At 33.9% G+C, this 11,013-nt stretch overlaps 1 long non-coding RNA gene across 1 annotated transcript; it reads right to left on the bottom strand.

The window, feature by feature from the left end:
- Nucleotides 1-5,578: 5,578 nt before the first annotated feature.
- On the bottom strand, nt 5,579-7,655 carry LOC141614993 (uncharacterized). Its single transcript, XR_012529529.1, has 3 exons — nt 7,295-7,655; nt 5,957-5,989; nt 5,579-5,854 (listed from the first exon to the last, which is right to left on the bottom strand). It is a non-coding gene; the product is annotated as an uncharacterized LOC141614993 (long non-coding RNA).
- Nucleotides 7,656-11,013: the final 3,358 nt, after the last annotated feature.

The following is an 11,013-nucleotide window of genomic DNA, read 5'->3' on the forward strand; positions in this document are numbered from 1 at the left end:
CAATATTGAGTATGGATTATAGATTATGTAGTAATTGATATGGTATCAATTTTACATATGTGATAATGCATTCATCGTTTGAGTTTTATTAAAACTCTTTTATTACTTTGTTATATCCAAATAGGTTGTAAAGACAACATTAAACCCTACTAAAGTGAACTGGATTAACATAGTATTGGTCCCTAGTTACTTATATGAGGTGACATCTCAAAGCAACTAGATTGTGATGCATATGATGGCAAGTTCAAGTGCCATAGAGTCATAAGGGATGACTAGTCGATCACATAGGCAGACTGTGAGGGACACTTTGTCGGGCTTATGACCGCTTATAAAGTTCTGGCAATTTTTATAGCGTGGTCATGGCGAGAGCTACTATGGTATTCTTATGAGTCGATTCTTTGACTAATGACTGTTCACCTAAGATGGCACAGTTTCAGAGTGACTTTGATTTATGTTCGGCGACCTTCGTAATTGGGGTCTAATGGCCATGTTTTGGGTCATGATGAGCTGTGGCTAATCAAAGGGAAGAGTGCAACAAGAATTGTCCATCCCCGTCAGGGTTATCTTATATCTCAAGGCCACTCGACGAGCAATGAACTGAAAATGCGTGGCCACGCTCGGAAGGTATCTATGGTAGATAATTCCGGTCAGACAGTTATTCTCCAGATCAAGGAAACCACTCATGATATGATCAAATGCAAGTACGACCTGCAAGACACCTTGCATTGAGTGGGAGATAGTAACAGGACAAGAGAATTGGTGACGCACACTTGTCACGGACAAGTGGGAGATTGTTGGAGTATGTGTCCTCGACAATAATGCGATCACATGTTTAAATCTCATATTAAGAATACATAAGGGAATGTAACATTTTATTGTCAACTGATACACATTAATCGGTAATGATTGGCTGACTAGAGTTTGACATTACTGTCATGTGACGGTGGTGATCAGTTGATCCCTTAAGGTCATACCTCTAGGGAAACATTCTTAATTGATTAATTAATTAATTGTATGACGATACAAGTTAATTAATTCCTTAAAATTGAACAAATTATTTTGTTAGTGAAATTACGTATCTTATTGTAATTCGATTATATAAGGTTCGTATTAAGTAATTAAATTGTTTTATTACTTAGGTTTATTTATTGTTTATGAAACAATTAATATAAGAATGAATGGTTTATTATAAATACAAGTAGTTGTGATTTATAATTCTATAACCCATTTTAAGTAATTGTAATTGTGAATTACTAGTTAATTTTTGTATGTGATTTATTTTGTTAATATAATGATTTTTAATTTGTTAAAAATGCATTATTTAATTAACATGTCTAGTAACATGTCCAATATGTCACATTACAAAAAAGTGACATTTGACAAATTTAAAATGGACCCATTTTATGTATAGGTGTCGTGTAAATGGGTAGATATGGGGATGGTTGTGTTTTGTTTATTTAATTAAAAGGGAACACAATCATTCCCTACTAATATAGGGTTGCATGCCTAGTCTCTTGTGAAGAGCAAAATTGAAAAAGCATTGGGCATCCTACCCAAGACAATAAACCAGCCACCCTATGAAAATGAGAGAGTTTTCTCTTCTATTTTTTCAATCATTTATTCTTATAACATTATTCACTTGATGAATAACTCATCTCTCTAGTTTTTAGTTTTGAACAGCACTAAAAAATCTCACAAATCTCTAATATTATTCATATATTACTAGAAGTAGTAATCACTTAATATTAGTATTTTTAAGGGCACAAATATTAATTTCTAGTAACCAAATTAATATTTGTATTAAGAAGGATTTCCTTGGTACAATCCTTGGAGTAGATCTTGCAATTAGATCTAAGGTTTTTGGAGCATTTGGATTATTTTTAAGAAGACTAACTTGGAAGGAGACCAATTTAGTATAAACCAAATTTCGGCCCCCTTTGTAAGAAAGACTAAATTTATTCTCTTTTATTTAAATTGTTATGCATGCATAAGTTTCTTTTAGTTTATGACAAAACTAATAAACACTTAGTTAATAGAGGGGTCTAATAAGAGATATATGAATCTTTCAATTCCTAACCCTTTAAGCACTAGTCATTTAAGCCTATCACTAGACCTCTTCAATTAAACGTGGGGTGTTACAATCACCCCCACTTGAAGAAGGCAACGTCCTCGTTACGCCTGGGAGCATAACCGCTAACCCAGAATCCTCCAACGCTAGGTGGGTGATCACAATGGAGCGTATAACAACTGCTTCCAGGAGCGTATAACAACTGCCTCCCATCACCACACGGTCGCAGGGTTGCTCTGATACCACTTGTAACACCCCGGCCCAAACCAGGTCGGGAGTGGTTACTTATGATAGCTAACCATGCTGTGTACATGGCCCACAGATCAACACGGGTCCTTTATAGCGAAATTTGTCCTCACTCATGCGCATCCCGGGAACCTTCCCAGGAGGTTACCCTTCCTAAGACTACTCCCAGCCAAGCACGCTTAACCATGGAGTTCTTTTGTATGGATGACCATAAAAGAAAGTGCAGTTTGTTGATATGAGTAGTACTTCCAATCCCTTTAAGCACTAGTCATTTAAGCCTATCACTAGACCTCTTCAATTAACGTGGGGTGTTACAATTAAAGGGATTGGAAGTACTACTCATATCAACAAAGTTCACTTTCTTTTATGGTCATCCATACAAAAGAACTCCACGGTTAAGCGTGTTTGGCTGGGAGTAGTCTTAGGATGGGTGACCTCCTGGAAAGGTTCCCGGGATGCGCATGAGTGTGGACAAAATGCGCTATAAAGGACCCGTGTTGATCTGTGGGCCATGTACACAGCCTGGTGAGCTATTATAAGTAACCGCTCCCAACCTGGTTTGGGCCCGGGTGTTACAAGTGGTACTAGAGCAACCCTGCGACCGTGTGGTGATGGGAGGAAGTTGTTATACGCTCCTGGAGGCAGTTCTTATACGCTCCATTGTGATCACCCACCTAGCGGGGGAGGATTCTGGGTTAGCGGTTATGCTCTCAGCCGCAACGAGGACGTTGCATTCTTCAAGTGGGGGTGATTGTAACACCTCACGTTAATTGAAGAGGTCTAGTGATAGGTTTAAATGACTAGTGCTTAAAGGGATTGGAAGTACTACTCATATCAACAAAGTGCACTTTCTTTTATGGTCATCCATACAAAAGAACTCCACGGTTAAGCGTGCTTGGCTGGGAGTAGTCTTAGGATGGGTGACCTCCTGGGAAGGTTCCCGGGATGCGCATGAGTGAAGACAAAATGCGCTATAAAGGACCTGTGTTGATCTGTGGGCCATGTACACAGCCTGGTGAGCTATCATAAGTAACCGCTCTCGACCTGGTTTGGGTCGGGGTGTGACAAATTTGGATCAAAACTTCTCAAGTTTTAGAGAAAGATAGATGAATATTAGAGAGAGGAATTTTTTTTTGCATCTTAGAGAGAATAAGAATGAAGAAAAATTGAGAACAACATTGTTTTCTCTTAACCTCAAAATTCCGGCCATGATCCTCTTTTAGAGCATTTTTGGTCTTCTCAATATCACATGCAAAAATAGTGTAGGTAGTAGGCTTTAGTAAAGTATTGTCATAAGATGTTGGAGCATCTTTCCAACAACTAAATGACAAAGCCAAAACTCTAGCATGCTCATGTTTTGGACGGTACACATTGGTGTATATGGGTCCATTTTTGTCTTATAATATTTGCCCCACAAATGCTTATAAGTCTTATGTTTAATTATCTTACATAATTAAATATTAATTCAATCATACAACAATTACGTGACAAATTAATAAACATATATTCACTCAACTTATTGAGTAATATTTTATCATTATATCAACATATAATGGGTCCCATAATAGCTAGTTAGTTAAATTTACAACCTCTTGTAAATGTAAATAACTAAATACCTCTACCTCGAAATATTAAAAAAACTTCAATATAATTTAGTGAATTAATATATTAATCCACTAAATCGAATCTTATTTAATCGAATTACAATAAGATACATATTTACTCTCATAAATATAAATTGTTCTTATTTAAGAAATTAATCAACTTGTATCAATATACAACTAATTAACTTTACTGCTTAGGGCATCATCCTATAGGTGTGACCTTAAGGGATCAACTGACCACCACCGTCCTACGACAGTAATGTCAAACTCTAACAAGCCAATCGTTACCGATTAATGTTGATCAGTTGACTATTTAATTTATCACCCCTTTCGTATTCTTATAATGAGATTTAATTATGATTTTAAATCATGTGATCGCACTATTGTTGAGGACACATACTCCAACATACTTAATAAGAATTGTCGATTTGTTGATTCAAGACGATTGAAGCGTTGGATGAAGACCGCCTTGTATTTAATTTGGGTCATTAGTATTGAGATAGAAAATATTGAGTTTGCTATGCCAAGGCAACAATGTCGCCCATTGTTGCTGTCTTAGACGGATAAACCATGCTTTTCAAAGATGTCTTTTAAATTGTTGAATAAGTTTGTGAGGAATCATAACCAACTATTCTGATTAATTGGTTTAGTTGGTAACTTGTAAGTTTTGCCCAAATTGGTTGAATGCTTTAAGATTGATCTTTTGAAAGCACTTTCAAAACCTTCCTTTCTTGTCCAAGTCACATGTGTTACTCTTGGCAAGGAAAGGAAATAAACTTTTTCAAAGCATGCTTTTCTCATTAACCATTTTGGTGCAAATAAGAAAGTTCAAATCTGAAATCTTTTGTCACATCTTGTCTTTGGATTGACTTTCAAACTTGAATTCCTTTTCTTAAAAAGATTCCGCCTTTTCATCTATAAAAGGATTGCTTCTTCCTTTGAGAAAAACACACTTCACATTGCAAGAATCTGGGAAAGAGATAGAAAACATTTGCAAAAACTCTTAATATTTTCAAGTGTCTAAAACCTTTTAGTTGCAAACTTTTCTTATTTCTTATAAGTCTGAAAATGGTTTATTCGTCTAGTATGACATAGCTCAATATCTTCTTTCTCTTAGTTCGATCGACATTGAGTCTCTTCCATTCTTAAGTGAACAAACTAGAGACATTTGATCTTATAACTACTTGAGAATTAGATGAGCTTTAGAAACGGATTAGTTTCTTGAATAGCATAATCGGAGTAGATTGTGGGAAAATCTCGTTGTAATAGAATAATTGTAATTAGAGTTAATTACGTTATCATATTATTAATGAGAAGTAGATTGGACGTAGGACTATAGAGTGTAGGTCGAACCAATTCAAAACCGATTGTGTTGATCATATTTCGTTCATTCTTTTTCGCTGCAATTTTAGTTTGTCGTTTTTATTTTCTTCAAAGCAATGGTCTACTATATTGTCACATTGGTCTGTTGTTTACAGTTTTTACAAAGACAACAAGTTACAGTCTATTACATTGTTGCCTTCATCATAACCAACGAAACTTCTTTTAATCTTCATTTAAAAAAGGCTATCTTAGATATTTGAGATATCATTTCATTTAACTAACTTAAATCAATTAAGTTAAGTTAAAATTTTTAAAAGGTACCTAATTCACCCCCTCCCCCTCTTACGTACTTCGGGATCCTAAACTCTTCAGGCATATTTAAGTATATGTTCAAGAGGTCATTACATGGCCCATAACCTTTGCCAGGGTGGTAATAATAAGTCCATTCGACATCTTGGTATTCCTCAGGCGAACACTCTTTCTGGAGCAGATCAAGTGCTTCTTTGAAGGAAACTCCGTATACTTGCTTTCCTACTAGTCGTCCCACAAGCTCATCCGCATCACATAGTCCTCGTGCTATCGCTACTTGATCCAGAGCATTTATCATACCTAACTGATACATGTATGTAACGACCTCTTGAATAAGGCATTGTATAACGACAGGATCAACCAGGGTGAAAAAGAGTACTGAAAAGGGAAAGGTATGAGTACGTACCTCGTGGCGGTCCGGAAATCCGAGCACCAAAACCTGCTTCAAACAAAACTAAAGCCGCGTTAGACTGTGGAAGATTGGATCAACTAATAGAATCACAATCATTATGAGAACCTTTATTATTAGCTAGTAAATTCAGAGTGGTTTAAAACCCCATGTAATAGAAAAACATAGTCGAACGGGTTAGAGAACCTTTTGAACTTGCTATTAGACGGCCCTGCATCGCGAGCCTAGGTAATGGGATGATAGTTAAATCAAATTATAGAGGGAATGGTACTAGCGTTACATAGTTCAGGTACTAAAAAAATCAAACAAATGATTGAGATCGGGATGGAGGGAGTAATTTAGAAGATTATTCGGAACCTCGTACAATTTATCACTCATCTACAATTGAAGCGAAATCATTAACATGTTTATGTTTAGCTAACAGTAACACTACCGCTTATATTTAATTTTCCGAAGCAAAATTCAAGAATAGAGGTATTAAGAAGCAAAATTAAGGAATTAATTAATTAATGCAAACGTGAATAGAATCGAAAGGGTTAAAGTGTGACCTCTCATGAAGCGGGGTAACTTAACGCCACCGCCACCGCCTTTACCTATAATTGATTAATTTCAATTTTTTTTTCCAAAGTATCAAGTTTGTTTGTACAAAGATATGTACTCGTGCACTTTCGCCTTTTCTCCTATTAAGTCCTCATATCTACCCCCTTTCTTATATACTTCTATTCCTATTTCCTTCCTTATACGAAAAGGCTACGGTTATCCTCTAGAATCTATGAGTAATCTAATGACACATGACAATTGTGGACCATGAGATAAAATATTTTTTGTTGTGAAATCAATCAATCAATCAATATCTATTGTCACATTATTAGAGAAGCTTTTTTCGAACGATTACAGAGTCTCCAACCATAATAAAAACACCTAATGCTAAATAATAACTATAACTATAAAATAAGTATCTTATCTATTAAACGAATAACCACAGAGCCTACGTGTCGCTCTGTGGGTAAAAGTCAATAAGTCAGACAATTTTTTTCATTCCTTAATATCAGGAGCACGTTCATTGTAGCAATTTAATTACACCATCTGATAATTCAATTGAACAGTTATAACAACTTGAATAATCAATGAAATTATACCATATGATTGATCCGTTACAAAAATAAACTTAATTAAGAAATTTAATAATAATTTTTACTCTTAAAATGATAATGACCTAAAAATAAATTAAAAAAATCCAGTGTTGCTATTTCACAATTGAAATGAAAGTCATTAATCGAATCAACGTCTCAACTTCCGAAATGGGACATGCATCAACGCTACAATCAACAGTACCTGGCTTATATACCGTCTTCGATCCATCATTACCAACGGGCAACCGGTGTTGAAAACTCATTGCCACCAACAATACAATCACTATCAGGCCTAATACCCCGATCACCGGCAACAGAAGCACCACTAAAGTCGCCAATATGATCATCACAGTCAGCCCTATCATCTGCACCTTCACTCCATCCTCATCGTCAATAAAATTTTGAAGACCTCATTTCTTTCCGTCGCCACCAACAAAAGGATGACATTTTTAGAGAGGAAAAAATAAGATGATGATGATGATGAATAAGGCGAGTGATAACGTAGTTCAAAGCGAAGGAATTTTTTTTGGGGAGCTTAAAATTAAGAGATTAAGAGTGTGGCAGATTATAGGGTTTAAGAGTGGTATAAAATTTCCATATGATGGTGGGTAGAAAGGTAGAATGAGTGAGAATTGAAGGGTGAACTAATTAACATTAACCTAACTTTTATTTTTTTGGAGTAATCAGTTGGGCTCTTTAAGTTTAGGTAGGGGTCCATTTATCTAAGTCAGAATTTTAAAACAGATTTATCTGTTTTAAGCTTAAACCGGGTTAAATATTACCCATTGGAATAAACAGGAAAAAAGAAAATGCATAAAGAAAAGCAATATATTCGTCATATATATCCATGTGGTATGATGTTTCACCCATCTTAAACTTAAGACAGAATGACTAGCTGTAAAAAAAAATACCCCCTCTATTCTTTTTTATATTACGTTTTAGAATTTGTTCAAGAAATAAAAAAAAACATTGGAAATTGGCATCGGTTGGAAGAAGAAAAAGCGATGTATCGATAGTTACTTATTTTGAGGAAGCCGATATTAATGAATTATTTGACATCCAGCATCACGTCAATTTAGGTATTTTAATAAAATTAAGTGAATTATCTCCTACTATGAAATTACCTCCTACTATGATTAGGCACTTTGCTCTTATAATCGGGATTTTCTCGTGATGGATAATCATAATTTTTTGGATCATGTAGATAGTAATTCTTGAGTATTATATAATTGTTTATACTATTTTCGTTTCCTATATTTTTGTTTTATTTCGTTAATATGGAGTCTAATTGCTTTGGGTGCATTATTATGATTTTACTTCTTTGATTATTAATCTGATCAAAATTTCTGACTTCACGGCCACATTCTATAAAGCTATTAAGGTTGATTGACTTGATTCTCTATATTCATGATCGAATTACATCTATTTTGATTTCCTAATAATATTTTTAGTTTTATGGGTTTCTTATAATTGACTAACCTTTTTTTTTCTGATTTGTAATAAGTAATATTAATACGTAATTGCAAAATCCAACACACTCATTTACTATATCGTATACTTTCTCAACTTTTTCCAATACTACCCTTCCTCTTTAAAGAAAATCAAAAATAAAAATTTTCTTTTCCTCCCTCTCAAACCCTAACCAATTAGGATCTTAATTGGTATATATCATAAGTAATTTTTCCGTTTGATTAACAATTTCATTAATATACGTCTTTTAATTGATTGAATAAATATTCCTTTTTCTATTGAGTTTTTTTTTTTTTTACAATTAGGGTTGATAGTTCAAGGGATGGATTTAATTTAGATTATCAAATTACACAATTTAAAGTCGTAAATCAATTTATCAACTCATTTTGAAAACAAATTATGCCAAACTTCCAATTCAATTTCAAACCAAATAGCAAGCTTCCCGAAAACTTTAACTAATCAATATATTTTGCCGAACATGAATTCATAGTAAACAAACCATTAATTGACTAATTTTCGCAAATTTAATTGCATAAATCAATTTACTGATCTCCAACTAGCAGATACAAATCACACAAAAACAAAACTAAAATCATATAATTCTCCATCGCCGGTGGTCCTTGACTCTTCTTCTTTGCCAGTCGGATGGGGCGAGGGAGACATGGGTGGCAGTGATTCTTCTCTCTAAGGATTGTTTTTGTGTGTGAAATGAGAGGGGCAAAATTGGAAAAGTTCGAAAATTTTGTGTAGGATATAGTAAAATGAGTGTGGGATTTAGCAAGTCCCTATTAATAAAGATGCCGAAGGTCAAGCACCAATACAACCAAGCCTATTACAATTCTTCACACCTGAAGAATATGCGTCAAACCATTATAATAAAAATATTCTGCAATTAAAACAAATTCCTATAGTAGTTCAAAGCAATCCTCTCTACTTGCACCATTGTCTATCACCACGCTTAAGATTTCCAAGCTGACAGTTCTTACGTCTCATTATTGCCTCCTCTTTCACCCTTCGTATAAGTTTATTTGGATTCACAACATACTGATCAGTCCTGCATATGTTCCTTGCATTCTACACTTGATATTGCACAGCCACCATCAAGGAGCACAGTAATTGACTAACCTTTATCTAACATCTTTTGTACTTATTTAGATGTAGATTTTTTTTATAGCTTAATCGTTAAGCATGTTTTCTTTGGCGCATATTTATGAAGGTACAATCATCAATGAAATACATAATGAGAGTCAAGTTTTTGCGACTTGCCTATATATAAAACGAGCGATATTAGAGAGTTGAAATTTCTTAACCTACTATATATAAAAAAAATAATCCGTATTAGTGTTATATAAAATCTTTAGAGCTCCTACTCCATAGTATTAGTGCAAGATTTCCAATTGGTTTTAAAACTCAATTTCGCATGCACTGAGTCATTCATTGATATATACTTCAAATTTATTTAAGCAAAAAAATGAAATCAATGTAGAATAATCTAAGGTCATTAGGAGATTTAGTAAAGCACTTAACTAAATTCATTGATACGTAGAATTTAAGTAAAAAAATTCGAATCAATGTGTGCTTATACTTCTACTAGATTTTGAGAGTCATTAGGAGATTTAGTTAAGCACTTAACTAAACATGTTTAACTACTACGTAATATTTTTGCACAAGAAAAAAACTACTAGGTACATATTTTTAATCACCAATAGTGAAATATGAAACGAAGTATATGAAATACTCCCTCTGTATCAATCATCAATTTAATTAAAAGTTTAGACAATTAAATAATTTTTGTAACGTTTTTTTTTATATTGATACTATCACGATGAGTCATGACACATGAAAATACCAGACTTATTATGATAAAATCATGATTATCTTTTATTTTGAGTAGATATTTTACTCCATATTATTCTTAATTTATCATTTGAATAATGCTCGGTTGATTAAACTGAACATAATGATTTGATTATCAATTGAACAATGCTGGATTGATTAAACTAAACCAACGGTACGTATGAGGCCGTAAACCAAGTGTAGTTAGGAATTGAAGTTGATAATTTATCACATTATATATTTATTCAATAAAGCCAACCATATGCCAGTTGCTGTTAGAAGTTTTATACTAAAGATTGCTACCTACCTTCTACCTCTCGCATACTCCATTTATCCTCTCACAACCGATTAAACTAATATATATATATTGGGTGGGTCGGATGGCAAGTGGATGAGGCCATTTATATTACTTCCTCCATTCTACCAATTTCATTTTTGTACACTATTCACAAGTGAGTATTCAATTTAAATTTTCTCTCGATACGTAAGTGAAAATATATTGATGTGGGATCTTGTTTGATTCGTTTTTACAAGTACATTAAAAATATCTAATTTTTATAATTTGTGCAATTACGTAGTTAACGATATTTAATTGGTAAAATACGCGTTGACAAA

Source organism: Silene latifolia, chromosome 11 (genome assembly GCF_048544455.1).
Source record: "Silene latifolia isolate original U9 population chromosome 11, ASM4854445v1, whole genome shotgun sequence".
In the NCBI taxonomy this organism is placed as follows: Eukaryota; Viridiplantae; Streptophyta; class Magnoliopsida; order Caryophyllales; family Caryophyllaceae; genus Silene; species Silene latifolia.